Source organism: Schistocerca cancellata, chromosome 8 (assembly GCF_023864275.1).
Source record: "Schistocerca cancellata isolate TAMUIC-IGC-003103 chromosome 8, iqSchCanc2.1, whole genome shotgun sequence".
NCBI lineage: Eukaryota > Metazoa > Arthropoda > Insecta > Orthoptera > Acrididae > Schistocerca > Schistocerca cancellata.
Genome location: NC_064633.1, coordinates 190,149,937 through 190,172,841, shown reverse-complemented (window position 1 = coordinate 190,172,841; position 22,905 = coordinate 190,149,937).

Below are 22,905 nucleotides of genomic sequence, written 5' to 3'. Positions count from 1 at the left end.
GATTAAAGATGACTGAAGACTAATCTTCATAGATTATAAAGCTGGATTGAGGCAAAGAAGTGTAGATCCGATGTAACACGGTGACTTCAACTTTAAATATCCTGAACATCCGATTTGTGCTAACAGGCATTTTTTTGGCACCACGCACTAAGAGCTTTAATTTACTGAAAAAGTATGAAGAGCCATCCACCATCTCGTTCCCAACAATTTTTATTAATGTTGGCAGTCACTCGTAACCGTTTGTTTGTTGGAGAAACTACTGCCTAGCATTAAGCAGTGAAATGTTTCGCAATGGTATTATTGGCTGTAGTTCCTTTGGCCAAAATGATTTTATGAGGCATCGTCTTCATTGGGTCTCCAGATGCTAGTTATAGCAATACAGTGCGTCTCCGTTATAAGGTGCAAAAATATAACAGGATGCAGAGAATGCTTCACTGAAGAATTTGAGACAGGGAACCTGGCGTCGGAGAAGCCAGGTTAAAGAGATAACAGGATTAACATCGCATTACTTTGTACTTTTTTATTTACACTAGTTAACTGCAAATAACATCATTGATACAACGCACGTACCATTTGTACTCTATCTTACAAAATGTGCTGAAACTGACGGCCTTCAACCTCAATGCAAGCATGACATCGACGAACAAGACTCTGACGCATCTTACAAATATCCGTGGTGTGTTTCGAATCACATCATAAGCAGCTGCAATTCTGGCAACTAATTCCATCTTCGTATACTCTGATATCTCATACACTAGTGACTTCTGATATCCCCATAGGAAATAATCAAGGGGAGTCAGGTCAGGTGACCTCGCAGGCCATGGAATATGACTTCCCCTTCCATTCCAACGACCAGGAAATCTGAACCGATACTGCTCCATCGTATTACACTGTACGTCTCTGAATGCACTGAGTAATGAATGGGTTGGTCATTCATCCATACCACGTTCTGTCATAGGAAAATGTAAATACGATACCACAGAGCCATACTATGGAAAAGTAAAGTAAACGAAACAAACATCATGAACATCATGACTTCCCGGTAATCAGACTCGTCCCACTTGTTTCCTTGCACATAATAAAGAGTTTTCACGGAAGTAAACAGCACAGGTTGTGTAGATTTGTGCTCATGTTAGTTGTGAATAAGGTGGGAAACAGAAATGCTAGACAAAGCGGTAGACAAGTTTACTTCCATAGCTCCTTAACCTGCTTCTCCGCCCCAGGTTCCCTATCTCAAAGTATTCAGTGGAGCATTCTGTGTCCTGTTACGTTTTTGCACGCTCTTGCGGAAATACCCTGCGTCAACGAGTGCTGCAATAAACTGATGTTGCTTACGGTCAGACTTTAACCCCACATTTTCTGCATACAAACAGAAGAGACGCTTTTGCAACAGTGTGACGACAAAGATTTAAGGGCGAAAGGCAGGGTTGTCTGGGATTTGACAGAAGCGTTATTATGTTTTTAGTCCTTCCACAAACTTGTTTGACCCTTCCCCGCCGACATATATTCAAGTTTTCCTACCAGAGTTCTTCAACTTGTACTTTATTTTACCGCGTTTCTTAGTAACAATATGTCTGTGGGTCATAGCTCTAAATTCTGATCTTGAATGTTATCTCTGTGGATAATTTATTTTAAGTATTTATGAGAGAATATCACCCAATTTCAGTGATTATCTACTGGTACGGCACGGTTTAAACTTGTCTTTGAGAGCCTATACTTCATGATCTTGTTTATGATTTTTTCCTACATCTCAAAAATTTCGTAACAGGTACGTTTTATAGTCCAAATTTCACTATCGTATCTTGGTCATAAAACATTATTCCCTAATTTACAGTGATTTTTCATGTGAGAGCTGCCGCCGACTGTCATATTTACAATATACAACATGCTTCTTTTTTACTACTGTATTATAGGATCTTTCCAATTTGTGTAGTAGATATTTACTGTTGTACAAGGTGACTTTGTATGCTCTTTGTAGTTTCATAGTTCTTTCCACGTTTGCTTACTATTTTGTCCCTGTTGGTTCAATATTTCGGTCTATAACGGGGCTCTCATGCTATTGTGCTGGGTACACTGGCTGGTTAAAGTTGTGATCTGAAATAGGAGTCTAAGCCTAGATATTTGATTACTTTCCATCGACTGAGTTGTATGGCTGAGCCACCACTCACAGTATAACTCCGATAGCGTTCCATACACTGTAGAAGTCTGCTGCAGCTCTTGGTAAACTAACTGCTGCAGGAGAATGGATATGGTAGAGAATGGCTCAGTTACAGTCTAGGGGTTAGCGGCAGAAGGAAACTTGATTCTGCAGTGAAGTTAGCGCTGGAAAGAGCGGCCCCGAGTGTATTTAATCTGTCTGGCGGACCTGTAATCGAACTAGGGTCTTTTTCCTTCCCAGCGGAATGGCTTGCGGACAGATACATACTACCTCTCTCCTACTTTCGCCACTAAACCTAAGAGATCCTATTTTGAATTCCTGTTTGGTATAAATATCAAATTTGCCGTCGACAGAAAACGCACCACAAAACTGATCTAACTTGAGAGCTACAACGATCGATATTTCTCAGAAGTCTCTCTCCAGATAAATTTATTGTAACTTCGCAGTGGCGAAGATAGAATAACAAGGACCGTTACACTATAACAGCCAAATTATAATTGACCAAAAAACAAAGAAAGCAAAAATACTAGCGTATCGTTTAATGTATTTTTTCATTGTTGTATAATATTCTGAGAAGCATGGGTAAACGATTGCCTGAAATAAAACTGGATGTCATACGCGGAATTACAAAAAATGGCTCCGATCACTATGGGACTTAACATCTGAGGTCATCAGTCCTCTAGAACCTAGAACTACTTAAACCTAACTAACCTAAGGACATCACACACATCGCTGCCCGAGGCAAACTTCGAACCTGCGACCGCAGCGGTCGCACGATTCCAGACCATAGCACCTAGAAGCGCTCGGACACACCGGCCGGCAGCGGAATTACAGTGCGTGTTAGTAATATCATAGCCTTATGACTTACTGGAGAGATATACGCCTGATACGAGAAACAATTTGTTTAGTCTTTCTTCACCCAAACATGTTTCAGCATTTTTTGTGCTATTTTCAGTGGGACTGTTTTTCTTGTTCAGCCTTAGATGTCGCTAATAAGTAATTTTGTGCTGGTCGTGTCATAACTACCATACATTGTTTACAGTCTGTCACTATTATTGATTCTGTGGCCTTATTACCCGTTAGTTTCAGTGTGAGACACTTATTTCCTTTTTTTAGTATTAAAAACAGCCTTGATCACAATTTATTTATCAAGGTGACCGGTTTCGACCACTACTGTGGTCATCTTCAGACCTACAAGTTGTATACAAAGCTTTAATTAGAGGGCTACATACATAAAAGAAAATACATAAAGTTATAAAGCTATAAAACGATGAATTACCATTGAGTAGGAACCTCTTTAAGTTGGAGAATCACTACTGGAGAAACCAGTGCACGTCTTACTATATATAAAGGAGGCTCCACCCACTTCTGTTGGCATGATGTCATTACTAACCAATGACTTATAAGTCGAATAACAATGTAAAATTTCTTAGTTAAAAGAACATTGTCCAGAATTAAAAATAAATACACACTAAACTTAGCTTATTAAACAGCTGTTATCAATTAAGAAACGTTAAAAGTATTTAAATATGTATAATAAATGAACTTCGGTTTGGCAGTACATGGGTTGCCCTCTCAAGGCCTGTTAGTGAACCATTTGATGGACAAATACTTCGAATCGTCTTTGTGCAGCATGTAGTATACACATCAGCTAAAGATTATTGCAGCCTACACATTGAAAATCGTTTCAATAATGACATGTCGCTGCTCAATAATACATCGTCTGACGTGACAGTCTTCGCCATTCCACTTTCGCAACAACTTCGTTAGAAAGAAGCCTGCTGCCACATCTTTGCACTGGCGTTTGTCCTCACCATGGCAACCACTAGTTCGCCTATCAACTTTACAACAACTTCAGTGGAAAGTAGCCTGCTGCCTCATCTTTGGAACGGCGTCCAACTTCACCATGGCAACCAGTGGTTCCAAATGGTTCACTAACAGGCCTTGAGAGGGCAACCCATGTACTGCCAAACCGAAGTTCATTTATCATACATACGAGGTGCATTCAAGTTCTAAGGCCTCCGATTTTTTTTCTCCGGACTGGAAAGAGATAGAAACATGCGCATTGTTTCAAAATGAGGCCGCGTTCATTGTCAATACGTCCCAGAGATGGCAGCACCGTATGGCAGATGGAATTTTACCGCCAGCGGCGAGAATGAGAACTGTTTTAAATACTTAAAATGGCGACGATTTCCTAACTTGAACAGCGTGCAATCATTCGTTTTCTGAATTTGCGTGGTGTGAAACCAATTGAAAGTCATCGACAGTTGAAGGAGACATGTGGTGATGGAGTTATGGATGTGTCGAAAGTGCATTCGTGGGTGCCACGAATGCTGACGGACGACCACACGACTGCCCGTGTGGCATGTTGCCGAGCAATGTTGACGCGCAACGACAGCATGAATGGGACTTTCTTTTCGTCGGTTGTGACAATGGATGAGACGTGGATGCCATTTTTCAATCCAGAAACAAAGCGCCAGTCAGCTCAATGGAAGCACACAGATTCACCGCCACCAAAAAAATTTCGGGTAACCGCCAGTGCTGAAAAAACGATGGTGTCCATGTTCTGGGACAGCGAGGGCGTAATCCTTATCCATTGCGTTCCAAAGGGCACTATGGTAACAGGTGCATCCTACGAAAATGTTTTGAAGAACAAATTCCTTCCTGCACTGCAACAAAAACGTCCGGGAAGGGCTGCGCGTTTGCTGTTTCACCGAGACAACGCACCCGCACATCGAGCTAACGTTACGCAACAGTTTCTTCGTGATAACAACTTTGAAGTGATTCCTCATGCTCCCTACTCACCTGATCTGGCTCCTAGTGACTTTTGGCTTTTTCCAACAATGAAAGACACTCTCCGTGGCCGCACATTCACCAGCCGTGCTGCTATTGCCTCAGCGATTTTCCAGTGGTCAAAACAGACTCCTAAAGAAGCCTTCGCCGCTGCCATGGTATCATGGCGTCAGCGTTGTGAAAAATGTGTACGTCTGCAGGGCGATTACGTCGAGAAGTAACACCAGTTTCATCGATTTCGGGTGAGTAGTTAATTAGATAAAAAATCGGAGGCCTTAGAACTTGAATGCACCTCGTATTTAAATATTTTTAACGCTTCTTAATTGACAACAGCTGTTTAATAAGTAAAGTTTAGTGTGTATTTATTTTTAATTCTGGACAATGTTCTTTTAACTAAGAAATTTTAAATTGTTATTCGACTTATAACTCATTGGTTAGTAATGATATAATGCTATCAGAAGTAAGAGAAAGAGGTTCCTACTCAATGGTAGTTCAGCGTTTTATAGCTTTATAACTTTACATATTTTCTGTAAGGTATGTAGCCCTCTAATTAAAGCTTTGTATACAACTTGTAGGTCTGAAGATGACCACAGTAGTCGTCGAAGCCGGTCACCTTGATAAATAAATCGTGATCAAGACTGTTTTTAATAGTAAATATTTGTAGCACATTGATCACTGCCACTCCCATAATGTATTCAAAAGTAACTTATTTCCTTTGTTTACTGAAACTTTGAAGGTTTCACAGCTATTCTTATTTATTCAGGAACATAAGGCTGGAATTTTCATCTAGCGTGTTCTCGACTTACCAGCAAATAAATATTTTAAAAAGGAAATAATCGCTACGCTAACAACGTTAATAATTAATGGAAAACACAACCGCTGTGTTTTGTGTATTGGGTATTGTGTATTAAACCGGGGACCTAGAAACGACGGAGAGGCTTCGTCCCGCCGTAGCCCTCAGTGATTCACAACAGGGCACAGCAGTCCACCCACTACAATGCCGCCCCACACTGAACCCAGGGTTATTGTGCGGTTCGGCTCCCAGTGTACCTCTCTCCCCCCCCCCCTATTGGGAACATCTCATACCAGATGAGTGTAACCCCAAATGTTTGCGTGGTAGAGTACTTATGGTGTATGTGTACGTGGAGACAGTATTTGCGCAGCAATCGCCGACTTAGTGTAACTGAGGAGGAATAAGGGGAACCAGACACATTCGCCGAGGTAGATGGAAAACCGCCTTCAAAACCATCCATAGACTGACCAGCACACCGGACCTCGACACTAATCCTCCGGCAGGATTCGTGCCGGCTAGTCGGCGGGTCACAGCTGTATTAATACTCATTTATTGTATCACCACCTGTATCATTCGTGTAGATCATTATCAGGTTGCCACGCTGTGCGAATATCATGATACAGGGATAAAATCTGGAAACGACGATTACATAAATAATTCCGTTTCCAGGTTTTGTCTCCAACGTTACACATGAGATCCAGACCTTTTGTATTATGATACTGTCACAACTCGACAACCTGATGACGTTCTACAAAAATGATAGAAGTGGTGACACTGTAAGTACGTATTAATACGGCTATGGTTGTTTTCACTAATCATTAATGTTAATTTCTACCAGCCGTGGTGCTCAAAACGATCAAGTTTTGAAAAAACGACTCTGTACTTGCATATTGTCTCTTACACTGACAATGAAGTGAAATGCGTAAGCGTTTATCATACTGAAATTCCATTCGAGATGAGCAAGATCCAAACCTCAGTCAGACCATCCAGATTTAGCTTCTCCACGCTTTCTCCAAATCACTTCGAGCGAACTCTGGGAGGGGTCCTGTGGAAAGACCACGGCGGAAGTCTTTCCCACATCAGTGTTCATTTGAAGGGCGTGCTCCTTCCTTAATAACATATTCACTGACGGGACGTTGAAGCACAATATTCCTTACTTCCTTCTACTCAAATAACAATTTACATACTTGTGTTGAGGAACAAGTTTCAGCTTTGCCGATGTGGCATCTTCGCCCAGGATTAATTTATGGCCGGCCGCTGTGGTAGAGCGGTTCTAGGCGCTTCAGTCCGGAACCGAGCTGCTGCGACGGTCGCAGGTTCGAATCCTGCCTCGGGCATGGATGGGTGCGATGTCCATAGGTTAGTTAGGTTTAAGTAGTTGTAAGTCTAGGGGACTGACGACCTCAGATGTTAAGTCTCATAGTACTTAGAGCCAATTGAACCATTTTTTTATTCATTCATGAGTTCAGTAGCGCTCCGACTATGTCAACAACTCCGCACCATCAGTCTGCACGCAAATACCTCCTTAAACATTAGCGCTTACCTTAATACGGGAAGGCTGTACATCGCAGCATAGATGCAACACTTACCTGCAACAGAAGAAACATCCAATATTTTATACCGTCAACAAAACAGGACATACATGAAAGAAAGAGAAAAAGGAAACTTAACGATTTTCAAATTAAATGGAGCCCAAGTAGTTCGACTTTTAGATGGTTCATATGGCTCTAAGCACTATGGGACTTCACATCTGAGGTCGACTCGACTTTTAGATGTTAGTGTGTAACTAGAAGAGAAAAAATCTCAGTTTTTTGGGTGATTTTATTTTTCTCAGAAATATACAAATCCGGAAAGCCGAAGTTTACCCATGATCGTACTTGTTGCTCTAATGGAAACATCGGTAGCGTGTTATCGGCCTGAATGTAAATTTATCAGACAGAAGTCGCTATTATAAAGTCCTTTTAAAATCTATGGAGAACGTAGCCGTGTCCTGTTGCAAAAACCAGAAATCAGCTGCCTGTACAGCAGACAATTGGTTTAAAACACAAGTCAAGCACAGAGCGAGGTGGCGCAGTGGTTATCAAACTGGACGGCAGTTCAAACCTGATTTAGGTTTTCTGATTTCTCTAAATCGCTTGGGGCAAGTGCTGGGGTGGTTCCTTTGAAAGTGCACGGCCGACTTCCTTCCACATCCTTCCCTAATCCGATGCGACCGATGACTTCGCTGTTTGGTCCCTCCCTCAAACCTACCAACCACAAGTCCAAACGATACTTTTCGGCTCTTTATCTTAAGTGAAAGGTGCCATTATTCTTCTAAAGCAGGGCTTAACATCTGGCCGGTTTTGGGCGCGAGCACTCGCGTCTGCTCAGGCACGTGCTCGCGAGCAGGTGCAAGTTGGAGGAGGAGGGAGGGATGGGAGGGAGGGGAAATGCGCGCGCAAGTTTGAATAGGGCCGCAGCGTGCCTATTGAATTCGCGCCGACTGTGTAACGTTTAAAGTACTACGATCAGCTCTAACAGTCACTTCGCTGGTTAAGAATCATGTCAAGTCGCCGTTGTGTAACCCCAACCATGCTTTCGCAGTTCAACCCCCATTGGGAAGAATTGTATCTGTTTACAGGAAAAGGTGGTGTTGCAAAATGTTTAGTATGTCACAAAACGCTGAATTCTTTTAGAAAATTTAATTTGCAGCGACATTATATATCGTACCACGCGAAAGACTATGGAAGTGGAAAATTTGATGGACCAGATCGTGCACAGGAAGTTATTAAACTTAAAAGGAAGCTATCCGAAGAAGATCTGTACGACGAAAAAAAATCAACTGAGGCAGCTCTCAGAGTGAGTTACAAAATTGCTTTGCTTTTAGTAAAATCCCTGCGCCCCTTCACTGATGGCGATTTAATAAAAGAATGTTTGATAGTTGCAGCGGAACATCTGTGTCCATCTCAAGTTGAACAGTTTCGGATTTGTGACATTACAGCCTTCATCACTGCGATTTTTAATATGTAAAAGTTTTTTTTCTGTATTCGCGTCAGTATGTGCGAACTTTAACATATACCAATGAATGTTGTAACCAGATATCTTTGCCGCGCTCCCTAAAAGCGCAGAATATCACGATAGCTATAAACTGTTATACGCTGCTATCGATCAGTAAAAAAAACGATGCACCTATGTTTCAAAATAACAATTGCCATTTTTTACTTCTGCAGGGAGCCGCGCCGCTCTCTAGCTGTTCTTCTGTGAATGTGTTGCGAGTAGGACGCAAAAGTATTGTGCTCCATACTGATATAATTATTTTATTGTAAATTTAAGAGTTTAAGTGATTAAAAATATATGTAGCCACAAACAAGCGAGAATGTGTATCATGAAAATTCGCTCCACCGTCACAATGGGTGGCCATGTTAATGTAAGTTTCCGTTTCATAATATAATACTTGAAGCCTTGAAGTTTATTTAATTTCAAAGAAAATCTCTCAACCTTATTTTCATTAATTATACTTGTGATAATCTTTCCTGTTTAAAAGATTTATGCAGCTTATGATCCAGCGTGTGTTCTGTCGGAACAGGAGTCTGTCGTGACGACATCGTTATAGTATTTATTCCAAGTTCTTTCAGTTCCGTTTATATGTTAGTACAAATCCAATTAGTTGGTCCCTTAGGTTTCTTTCATGTAACTTCTGTCTGTTTTCTCCGCGCGATCTTCCTCCGAAAAAAATTTCTGTTCATTTTTTAGTAATTTTCGATATCGCGAATGAGAAAAGACAGCCGCCTCCTGCTCCGAACGGAACACCACGACTTTTCTAACGTCGGAGAGTACCGCACGAATTTTCCGCTAAAGGTAATAGAATTTCTTAAAGCTGGATCAATTACACATGTTGCTGCTGTTCTTCGACGAATCTGGTGTGATTAATAGTAATTTATTCTGTCACGACAAAAAGAACCAATTTTATTTTTACCAAAGCAACAAAGCTTTCAATTAAATTACTAAAAAAAAATCATACCAGAGATTGTGCCATTATCTAACATGACCATTATGCGTCGCATACAGGACATGGCAGACGACGTCCAGAGCCAGCTTGCAAATATCTGTAAAGATTTTATGGCGTATTCTGTAGCTCTGGACGAAAGTGTTGATATCACTGGAACAGCTCAGCTTCCCACATTTATTAGACTTCTTCCGGTGAGGGTGGAGCTCCTCGATGTGGTAGCCATGAAGAACACTACAACCGGAGGTGATATTTTAAGTAGTGTGGAAGAAAGTGTTGAAAATATAGGACTGTCGTGGGATTCTTTAGTTTCAGTGTCTACAGACGGTGCACCAGCGATGACAGGAAAAAACTCAGGTTTCGTTGCGCTGTTAAAGGAGAAAATGCAAAAACTGACTCTGCCGAATGAAATAAGGGGCGTTCACTGTGTGATCCACCAGGAAAACTTATGTGCAAAGAGTATCACTCTAAAATCTGTGATGAGTGTTGTTGTTCGTACAACCAATTATATAAGGAAGCGTGGGCTACAACACAGACAATTAAAAGCTTTCTTGAGGATGTAGAAAGCCACTATGGTAGCCTGCCTTATTACAGCGAGGTCCGCTGGCTTAGTCGTGGCGAATTATTGAATCGAATTTTTGCCTATTAGATGAGATAAATATGTTCATGGAAATAAATAACATGTGTTTTCCTGAATTGAAAGAGCCTTCATGGAAATGTGATCTCGCGTTCTTAGCAGATTTAACTAGCCATCTGATTGCTTTGAACATTTCACTACAAGGGGAAAGATCTGCTAATTACTCATTTCATAGATCGAATACGAGCTTTTAAAATGAAATTGACACTTTGGGTGAGTCAGCTGGAAACAGGAAACCTCGCTCATTCTCCTAAATTATCATCCATGCAAGATGTTCACGAAGACTGCGAACGTTATTCACATAGTTTAGTTGCCCTTAGGAAGAATTTGATCAACGCTTTCAAGATCTGACAGCACCAGACAGTGATTTTGATCTGTTCTCCTCTCCATATTCAGCGAATATTGAAGAGATTCGTCCTGAGCTGCAACTACAAATTATTGACCTGCAGTGTGACAGAGAATACAGAGACAAATTTCAGAACAAGGAAAACACTTTGGAATTCTACAGACACTTCCCTCAGGATAGATTTCCTCGTTTGCACAAACTGGCGGCTAGAATAATATCAATGTTCGGTTCCACGTATGTTTGTGAACAACTGTTCTCTGCAATGAAATGTAACAAGACGCGCCTGAGAAACGCATTGTCTGATCAAAATTTAAACTGCACGCTGCGCCTACAATGCACAAGAACAATTACTCCGAACATAGACGCAATTGTAAAGGGCAAAAAGTACGATAACCGAGAATCCAACACTTCAGTGACACCTTTTATTGTGTAACAGTTTACAAATTAATACGAATGTAGAGGCATACACTAAGCTAATAAAATTATGTGGCACGTGTACATTCTCCTTTATTTGTTTCATTTGCCGCAGTAGTAATTCGTGACTGATATCCCTGCAGGTGGCCGCGGATTTACATTGACTGGCGGCAGCTGTTGTGTGCCCCACGTGACTTTCCCCACTCTCCGCTCTGGTCCGGTAGTGGGGGTAGCGTGCTCGTGCTGCTCCGTGCTCGCGCCTTGGTGCTCACAGCTTGCTGCGCGAGCACGTATGTTGTGAAGCCCTGCTCTAAAGGTACCTGAAACGTTGGAACAGTCAACCTATGACAAATTAAAGCTTCCAGACGATGCGTCAAAGCAGTTGGGGGATGAAATTGGAGGCGTGCTGTGTGGGAAAGGCAAGTATAGCTGTAAACGGCTCCACGAAATTATTCGAATCAGATATTACCATAGCATGCTGAGCACTGTCCGTCTGCCTCGTAATCACGACTGCTCACGCCATGCCGCCTACATTACACGATGTGTCTTTTGATTTTACATGACTTACAGAGAAGCATCGACTCGTATTAGCGAATCTGGGTTTTAGTGGAAGTTTATAATTTTGGAACATGACAATCGGCCTGCCGAAAACCACCACGATTCATTCACTGCTGCACTAAGCCCTGTATCTGCCTGAATAGTAAGCTAGCTGCAGACACAAAAGAAAATTTTCTTAGAAGTAAAATAATTCCAAATAATTCTTGTATTACTTTTTGGTTACACCATGAAGTAAATTACTGATGGCAGCGACAGATAATTTCTACACTTAAACTCGTAAAGTTTCAGACAGCTAGACAACAGCAACTAAAAACACTGCAGAAATGAGGTTTATTCATACACATTCACTCAAATTTTCACTTTATTAGTGACAAGAATTAAGATAACTTGTTCATGCCACTGCAGTGCCATGTGGCTTACTATTCATATTTTCATCAATAAAACGTGTCTGGAATATAATAATTCACAGATTTAGTAAATTAGTTAATACTACTACACGCTGATAGGCAGTATTTCTTTAAAAAGTAAGATATTTGAAGAACAAGAATTTACTGGCATCAATCAGGGATAGGTACTAGAAAATTTAAGAATGTATGCAAAGAAACTACTCAATGTTTATCAGTGTATTATTAAAGGAAACGGTTCAAAATCAGAACGCAGTGACATTAAATTTTTTCTACAGGTCATTTCAAGGCAGCTGACAAGGAAGTTGGAAATAAGTCTCCCAGCTCTCATCATTGGCCCCTTCTGAAGCCATATGCCCGAAATTCCAATTGTTCGCTCCCGTTATTGCCACCACTGTGAACACCTGGCACTTTCTGCTGTTGGTTCTTTTGTATGTCTTTTTTGTACTCACGACAAGGAGTTCAGTAGGTTGTTTTAGATCCCGGCAGTTGCAGAGTTGTGGTTCATTTATTGGAACTAAATAAATAAATAAATAAATATAAAGGATTTCAAGTCCAGATATCCAACCAAAGGAAACAATCTGAAAACCTGGGCTGGAACTGAGGGAGCTGGAACTATACTGGTGCGCAGAAGTTTAGGACATAGCAAACAGAAAGCTGCACTTTAACTGGAATGGGTCTACCCTTGAGTGCACAGACCAGCTGCCATACTTCAGAGTGACACTTTGCAGGTCCCACATACTAAAATAAATGCGAAAAAACCCGAAGTAAGGTAGCTGCAACAAACAGTACCCTTAGAAAGTTAACTGGCAGTAAATTGGGCGCCAAAACTTACTGCGCTTAGAACCAACCCTTTAGCACTTTGCTTTTCAACATTTGAGTACATGTGCCGTCCGGTCCATATTGGCGCACACAAAGAAGATCGACATGAGCCTTGAAACCCGTAGGGTAGACACAGGAGGTATGTAGCCCACTCTACTGAAAAGCTCTACCACGCTTCAGGTTCCAACAGTCCCATATCTCGTAGGGTAGCTCATAAACATGTCTAGCATTTCAAAAGACATTTGACGAGCACCATCCACCACTATCATGTGGTGATGACAATTTGGGTCATGGAAAATGATAAGCCATATTAGAACTGCTATAATTCATGTCAGAAACGATCTGATAAAATGGAGCCTATTAGAACCTGATGACAATATGTGCGACTGGGAGAAATACAAAACATGGGACATCTTCTAACATGCCGAAATTGTACTGCTAGTTGCTCCCTAGACGATGTCTGGCTGAGCAAGCCTGAACCTTTTGACCCAATATTAGGCCGAAAAACTGATAGCTCTGGACGCGAAAAAGCAAGATAGGACGAAAGTAAATTTTGAATGATGTGTCACTTCCAAATAATATAGTTTCATGAAAATTGGACCATACATAGAAATAACTGCTGTAGTATAGTAAAGTATAGTATAGAAGATAACTGGAAGAAATACGCAGTGAGACGAATAGAAATGTCACTTTTGTTCAAAGACAATAATTACACTGAAATCACTGCGATTCATAATGGTTCCTTTGATATTACAAACTTCAGGACATAATTCTAGGTAATATGTGTAACCATCACGTATGGTAATGCATGCTCTGCACGTGCTCCCACGCGGCCGCTAGGTTGGTAATGGGTTCTTGTGGTAGAACGTTCCATTCCTCTACTAGCGCGTTTCCCAACTGTTGGAAAGTCGTTGGGGCATGTGAATGTGCTACAATACATCTCTTCAATGCATCACACAGGTACTTAATGGGATGTAAAACGGCGGAATGAATATCCTTTCGTTCCAGGAGCTTTATATTCGGTCGCTCACTGTCACCCATAAAAATAAATCAGGACACTCCAGGAAAGTCACACATGAGAAAGTAGTACAGTGTCACAAAACGTTCACTGGTGACTGTACTGTGGTGAATGATTTGGAGGTCAGTGCACACATGCAACATTATGCCTTCCCACAGCATAACACTTGGACCAGCCGGCCACGGTGGCCGAGCGGTTTTAGGCGTTCTAGTCCGGAACCGCGCTGCTGCTACGGTCGCAGGTTCGAATCCTGCCTCGGGCATGGATGTGTGTGATGTCCTTAGGTTTAAGTAGTTCTAAGTCTTGGGGACTGATGATCTCAGATGTTGAGTCCCATAGTGCTCAGAGCCATTTGAACACCTGAACCACCTAAACGGTAATCTTCGATGTTCCTGGGTGCGTTACGTTTTCCCACCTCTCACTTCTCCATTAAGGAAATGTCAACAGTGCTGGTGGAAGAATTGATCGCCCTCCCACGAGAACTCGCTACTAACCTCGTCACCATCTTGGTAGCTCGTTGCAGAGCGTGCATTGCTGTCAGTGAAGAAAACACACCGTATTAATAACCATATACCGCGCTTTGTAATGCCCAGGGGATCATCACGAATCGCGGTGAGTTCCGTGTAATTATTGTCTACGAAAATAAATGCCATTTACGTTCGTCTCACTGGGTATTTCTTCCAGTTGCCTTCTGTACTATACTGTATGGTCCATGTATCATCGATTATTAGAACTTGGCAGTGACACATCATACGAAATACACTATCATCCTTAAGTTTTGCACACCAGTGTGCTTCCTCACGATTTCTCTACAGTTTAACAAATAGGTATATCGCTAGGGAATAGATTAACACATTAATCTCTCCGTGCGAGCTCTGAGTTCTCTTATTATTTCATGATGGCCATTTCTCGCCTTATAAGTGGGAGTCAAATATTTTAGCCTTCAGAAGAGAAAGCTGGTGATATGCCTCAACAAAAAACACCATTGTGTTGGTGATTGCCACCCTAACATGGCTCATCATATTAGTGAAACTCTCTCACACAACGAACTGCCCCTCTATGAACCTTTTGGGAAACGTCCATCAATTGTGTCTGCCATGGGTCATATACTTCATGGCAGTGCATCAGGAGAGGACAGACAAACATAGTGCAGGCACTCTGTTTCAGAGATTTGTTGCATATTCTAAGTGATGATCACTTTGTTTTGCTTTCCGTCACGATATTTTTTATGTGACGATTCCAGTTTAAGTTGATTGTAATTGCAATCCATAGTCATTTAGTTCAGTCAACAATCTTAAATATGTATGATTCATCTTGTGGACTAACGGATATTTTTGTTTTTTTACTACTCACGTGGAAGGCACATTTTATTGTTCCAGGTTAGTCGCCGCTTTCCGCACCATGCAGATATCTTGCCCAAATTATTTTGTAATTATTTTTGGTTTTACTCGAATTTTACTGAACAACGAACAATGTAAGAGGGCTGATATATCGTGAGTATAGATTAAGAACAGCAGGAGGCTTCCAAAACCGTAAATGTAACTCCATTTTCAGTAATTGATTTCCTGATATTATAGATTATAGGTGCCGCCTTTATGCAAAAATACTATTTTTTCTTTTTACCTTTCATCGAAAACTGTAAAGAGTGAACGTATTTTAGGTTGCAATTGGCCTAACAAAGTGACGCTTAAAGAAAGTTTTTATTCAGTTTTCTTCTTACCGTGATTTTACATTATATGGTTTTACAGGACTATCTGTATAGTGTCCTGCACTGATAGCTTGTTATCTGCAAACGAAACGATGTAAAAGTGAATTTCATCGGCGAGTTAACACAGCCATTGATTTTTAAAAAACGTGATTTTGGCGTGGCAAAATGTTTTGCTTATATTTTTGCTGTTACTCACGTTTTGTTGTGATTCATCCTTCTTCTTTTCCGTTCTTCGGGCACTGCACACACATTAATGTATTTTGTGTCATTTAGTTTGTTATAAAGGTGTTTTCACTTCATAAAACGCGGTTAGCAGTATGTTGTTGTGCTTCCTGAGAGACTTTGGCGTCGAATTTGAATTTTCATTCTTTTTCTCTCTCTTTCTGTGTGTGTGTGTGTGTGTGTGTGTGTGTGTAAGCTCACTTAGCTGTTTATGTTGCCTTTTTTTGTGTAAAGGTCCTCTAAAGTGTTTTCATGTAAAACTCGTTTGCTTCAGGTATTGCCTCCTGTATGTGGTGCAGTTTGTGGTATACGCTGGATTTCAAAATTTTTAAATCTGTTGCTATTGTACTTGTGATTCCCGTCGTTACTTCGATTTATGGAATAGCTTAGCACAACTGATACATTAATGTCAACGGTCTTTATCCGTCCTCTGAAGACGCAAATTTGAAATCGCTTTCCGGCTCGCCAAACTAAGGGAGCAGTTGTCTAACAGGAGAGTAAGCCGCGGTTAGTATAGCGCTTTCCTGCAGCAGAGACGGCGAACCGCCAAGTTGTAGGTGGCCTTGTTGCTCATAAGCTGCCGTAAACACGGCGAGCAGTTTTCTTTTATGACTGTGGTTGGGGGTGGGGGAGGGAAGATGGTTGGTTGGTTTCGGGGGGAGGGGGGGGGGGGGGGACGCCGAACCGCCGCACTGAGACGAGCGGGCGTACTCCTCGCAGTTAGGGCGCTTTGTCCATCTTGTGTGTCTTTTAACCTGGAGTACATTGCCAGCAGTACGGCCCCATTTCCTTCGTTAAAAGTAAGTGCTTCATGATGATGATCGCAAACAGGACTATCCACATCCGCACATGTATATTTCGTCCCATGGGTTGCTATGTCCGCGTCTGCTCAAACGTGACTGTAATTCCGCTTTCATCAGTGATACGGTGTTTATAAAGACCGGAGAGTGGCCTTTTGTTCACCACATCGTGTACTAGTTTGCTTTTTCTTCTCGAGAAAAGCGGCGACTACCTAAGAACATAGACCAAGCGTGTTGCCAATGACATTCAGCATTGTGTAGGGCTCAGGAACGGAATTTTCCCCTCCTGATCTTTATCCTTAGTCCTGTATCAAGTAGAATGGCTTCTTTGTAAGGTTTGAAATCTACCAATGGTCTACATTGTCTCTGTTCTCGTGCACGATTGAAATTCTTGCCCCCTTTATGGGTGTGCAGTAGTGTATGTGTGCAGCGATATTTGCGAGACTAAGTTTGATATGGAACAATCTAGCCAACCACGTGCCCTTGGGTTGCAAACATGTCCCTTGTTCAAGGAATATCGATTGAATATTAGCATAGTGTGTTTCAAACAATTATTCCACGCCTAATGAGTGCCTATACGTGTATCCTTTACTTTGGTCTATCCTTTGTAACACAACCATAAAGCAAAAAGCAAGTTCTTGAAAACCAAACACATCACCCGCACTCTAAAGTGTAGTCAGGAGACTCTGTCTGGAAGTAATTGTAAATTAGATCGAGGAGGCTGTGAGGACGGGTCGCGTGAGTCGTGCTTGGGTAGCTCAGTTGGTAGAGCCTTTGCCCGCGAAAGGCAAAGGTCCCGAGTTCGAGTCTCGGTCCGGCACACAGTTTTAGTCTTCCAGGAAGTTTCAATAGTGGACGGTGATACGCACGGAACTGGTGCGTATGGGCCGTTCCAACGCAGATCAGGGCTGAGATTCCTTTACGTTGCGAGGTTCTTGTCTCGGTGGTGCATGGAAGCGCTACTTTGGACGTCAACTCGCCGTTGGTTCTAGTCAGTCTGTGGTGGTTATACACTATTCATCTATTCATAAACTGGTGCACTTAACATACGATTTTGACACTGATAACGTTCTTGACTCTAGTAGACCGCTTATCTACTTTCTGACTAATCCTGTCAACACGCTCTTGTCGTATCGTCACTCCACTTTCAATTGTGTGACCCACCAGTAGATTTAAATAGGGAGGAAGGTTCGTATTTCTTGAACGTGCTTTTATAGCATTAAATTTTCGTTACATTTAAGATACTGTTTTGCAATTCTGTTGCAGTAACTAACGTTTTACATTCGACCAGACTACAGCTAATCTTAGGAGTTACTTTGACTCCACGCCATTTCAAAATATTATCTGCTGATGATTCCCCAGGCTGCCTGAAACTTACTAATCACCGACCGTACAACGATATAATATCTTCCATTTCCTCCTGTACCAAGCACTTAATAATTCAGAAGGTGGTGGCATTAACTAAAAAAGGCGAGACTTTGTCTTAATTTAAAAAATTTTCTATCTTATTTAGCGAAATACCAGTAAAGCCGGACCCGATATTTTATAATGAAGCGAAATACCATGTATAAAATGTAAGAGGGTGAGCCAAATGAAAACTTTAAATATTTTTTTAAATATTATTTGTTGTGCAGAAGTGGTACAAATCTGTATCACTTTTCAACATAATCTCCCCAAAGCTCAATGCAAGTCCTCCAGCGCTTACAAAGTGCATAAATTCCTTAAGAAAAAAAATCCTTTGGTAGTCCGCGCAACCACTCATGCACCGCGTGGCGTACCTCTTCATCAGAACGGAACTTATTTCCTCCCATTGAGTCTTTGAGTGGTCCCCAAACATATGGAAATCACTTGAGGCAAAGTCTGGTGAGTATGGTGGATGAGGAAGACACTCAAAATGCAGGTCTGTGATTGTTGCAATTGTTGTACAGCAGTTTTTACGGGCAGTGTGGGGCCTTGCATTGTCATGCTGCAAAAGGAAACCTGCTGACAGTAATCCACGTCGCTTTGATTTGACTGCAGGTCGCAGATGATTTTTTAGGAGATCTGTGTTTGATGCACGGGTGACAGTGGACCCTCTAGGCTGTAATGCTCCAAAATGACGCCTATTTCATCCGAAAAGAGAGTCAGCATAAACTTCCCTGCTGATGGTTCTGTTCGAAACTTCTTTGGTTTTGGTGATGAGGATTGACGCCATTCCTTGCTCGCTCACTTCATTTCCGGTTGGTGGAAGTGAACCCAGGTTTCGTCCCCAGTAACGATTCTTACAAGGAAATGAAATGAAATGATCGTATGGCATTGTTGGCCGGGAGGCCCCTTTCGGGGGAGTTCGGCCGCCGTATTGCGAGTCCTTTTTAGGTGACGCCACGTCGGCGACTTGCTAGTCAATGATGATGAAATTGATGATGGACACACAACACCCAGTCCCCTGCCGGGAATCGAAACCGGGCCCCCTGCGTGGTAGGCGGTAACGCTACCGCTACGCTACGGAGGCGGACTCGCAAGGAAGCAATTACTTTCTCGTTCAATGCGCCAAAGAAGTTCTTCACAAGCATCAACACGTTGTTCTCTCATTTCAGGAGTCAGTTGCCGTGGCACCCATCTTGCAGACACTTTGTGAAACTGGAGCACATCATGCACAGTGTGGTGTGCTGACCCATGCTTCAATGTCATTCAGTGTCACTCGGCGGTTTTACCTCACTATGGCTTCAACTGCTTCAATGTTCTGTGGAGTCACAACTCGTTGTCCCAGATCTGGACGAGGAGCATCTTCCACTGAAGTCACACCGTTTGCGAATTTCCTACTCCATTCGTAGACATGCTGCTGTGATAATAATGCATCACCGTTCTGAACCTACATTCGTCGATACGTTTTAATAGGTTTCATACCTTCACTACGCAAAAACCGAATAACAGGACGCTGTTCTTCCCTGGTGCAAGTCGCAAGTGGGGCGGTCATCTTTATACTGATACTGCGACGGTATGTGCGCATCTGCACTATGCTGCCACCTACAGGTCATTCTGCACGCTGTTTGTAGCACGCTTGCCAACTTACAGGATTTCGATTTGTTATTACGAATTTAATGTTTTCATTTGACTCACACTCGTATTTCTCGAAGTATCTGAATACTCTAAAGCGTTATGGCACAGTGGTTAGCACACTGGACTCGCATTCGGGAGGACGATGGATCAAACGCGTGTCGGCCATGCAGATTATATTTTCCGTGATTTCCCTAAATCGCTTCAGGCAAATGCCGGGTTGGCTCCTTTGATTTCCTTCCCTAATCGGAGCATCCGGTCCGTCTCTAATGGCCTCGTTGTTGACTGGGCATTACACACTAATCGCCTCCTGCTCCTACCCTTTCATCATTTTATTAGTGGTGGAAATTATGTGGGAATTAGAGGTGGAATAGTGTGGGGAGGGGGGGAGGGGAGGAGAGAAAGGAAATGAAAGGGGTTACTGATGTCATCTGCATTGGGATATTACGCGGAATAAGCGGCTGCGATAGAAAATGTGTGCCGAACCGAGACTCGAACCTGAGATCTCCTGCTTACTAGGCAGGTGCGTTAACCACTGCGCCATGCGAGACACAGTGTTTATCACAACCACGCAGACTATCTCCGCGCGCTTCACGGCCGATTTTTGCAGTCCCACCGAGCCACACCTGTTCTCAGACCCCGCCCATTTCTCCGTGCTCGCTACTCTGTTATTCCCACAGGAGGTCAGACGTATTTGTGCATCCGCACTGAAGAAGGGTATTCATTGCTCATCTAGGCAGATCAATTATATGGCTGCTTGGTGTCTATTCTTCCGGACATGTCCGAAAGGACAACTCGCATTCATATAGTTGTTGAAAATCGCTAATGTCTCATTCTCAAAACTGGATGAATATTGTCTGGATAATTCATGTGGCGTGAGTTACGCTGCCTCAAGACATACAAACAAATACTAACTGCAGTGTTTGACTTATTGTACTACACCTTCAACTGAAGATTATAGCTCTTAGTGCATTGATTGTGTCAGCATTTTAAAATTTTAAGTTCGGTCAATAATTGTACAAAATAATGAAAATCAAATGTTCATTACGCCTGCAAACGTTAGATAGGCATTCCGCAACTGGTATCGTGCCCTGTGTCCCATATTAGCCGCTTAGTAACACAGATGCTATTGTTACTACATTCGCTTCAACGAATGACGTCAGTCGTATAGACTAGAAGGAGATTTTCCCTCTGCAGCGGAGTGTGCGCTGATATGAAACTTCCTGGCAGATTAAAATCGTGTGCCGGACTGAGATTCGAACTGGCGACCTTTGCCTTTCGTGGGAAAGTTCTCTACCATCTAAGTTATCCAAGCACGACTCGCGACTCGTCCTCACAGCTTCAATCATGGTAGAGCACTTGCCTTCAAAAGGCAACGGTCCTGAGTTCGAGTCTCGGTCCGGCACACAGTTTTAATCTGTCAGGAAGTTTCAGTCGTATAGACCAACTTTCAACCCATATGCTCCCCTCCAACCTTCTCCCTGTCCCCCCCCCCTTTCTCTCTGTCTACTACGATTGACGTTATCGTTCATTGTTCATAAAGAAAAAATGGTTCAAATGGCTCTGAGCACTATGGGACTCAACTGCTGTGGTAGTAAGTCCCCTAGAACTTAGAACTACTTAAACCCAACTAACCTAAGGACACACACATCCATGCCCGAGGCAGGATTCGAACCTGCGACCGTAGCGGTCGTGCGGTTCCAGACTGTAGCGCCGATAACCGCTCGGCCACTCCAGCCGGCTCGTTCATAAAGAAATAAACTTACATTAATACGAGGGCTATTCAGAAAGTAGGGAACGTTTTGGTATTAAAAATAAAACTAAATACAAGAAATACATTTTATTATATACATCGGAAAGAGCGACTGGTATACTAATTTTCCACATAGTCACCAAACACTTTGAGGTACTTATCATACCGGTGGACAAGCTTCGAAAGACCTTCGGCGTAAAGTTCTGCCACTTCAGACTTCAGCCAGTGAGTCACGCCAGCTTGGAGTTCCGCGTCGTCGTCAAAGCTCTGCGTTGCAAGCTAGTTCTACATCTTGGGAAACAAATGGAAGTCGCTTGGTGAAATATCGGGGCTGTAGGGTGGATGAGAAAAAATTTCCCATTTGAATAAATTAAGGAGTTCTTTAGTGCGGTCTGCCGTGTGAGGTCGGACATTGTCGTACAAAAACAAAGCTTTTGAGTGACAATTTGGAACAAAAATGTCCGTAAAACTTATGGAGAAGAAATCGAAAGCTCCGCTATTGTGAAGCGACGATTTTAAAGAATCGTTTCATCAACTTTATCGACAACATCGTCAGTCACTATGCTCGGGCGTCCACTCTTCGCTTTGTCACGAACGTTGGTTCGGCCATTTTTAAACCGAATGCACCATTTCCGGGCGGAACATTCACTCATTACGTTGTTTCCGTACACTTCGCACAGTTCACGATAAATTTCTATAGGTTTTAGGTTTTTTGCCAACGAAAACCGTTACACAACTGGCGGGATTTTCGATTGCAGCGCACATTTCAAATTCGGATATCGAAAAAACCAGACGAGCAGAGACGTTCATGCTGTCACGCATGGATGCCGACTGAGCTGCCAAGTGCGTACATACCAAAATACACGCGATTGTCCAGCATCTACCGGCGTCAGACGGAAACCGTCCCTACTTTCTGAATAGCCCTCGTACTATGATCCAAATTTTTTGCCTATGTCCTTTGTATCAGAATTAATTTAAATACAACTCTCATCCCCCAGATTCGACCAAGGTTTTCTGGATATTTCTGTTGATTGTGTGGAAAATTTCGGAACTAGAAATGGCCTAGATGTTCCCAATCTGGATTTCCTTTGCCCCACTGTACAGACTCAGCAATGGCTTAGAACAGCCCACTTTACCTAGAGAATGAGAAGTGCTTGAAAATAATCTCGGATGGCGCACGCGAGCACACATACATACACACACACACATTTTTTTTATTGGACAACGGAGAACACTGTCCACTCGACAAACGACAAACATCTAACTTTCATACTAAATCGACATTAGCAGCTGCTCGATTTTTCATTATCAACCTACAAGAAGGAATCAGCAGTTTCCAGACAGCTTGCGTAAATAACAGAGTAACCACTGAAATAGCGCCAGGAGCGTTCCCTCCGAAAGCGAGTAAGCAACGTTTTCGTAATTTGACAGACAATTGCGACTCTCCTCTGGAGTCGT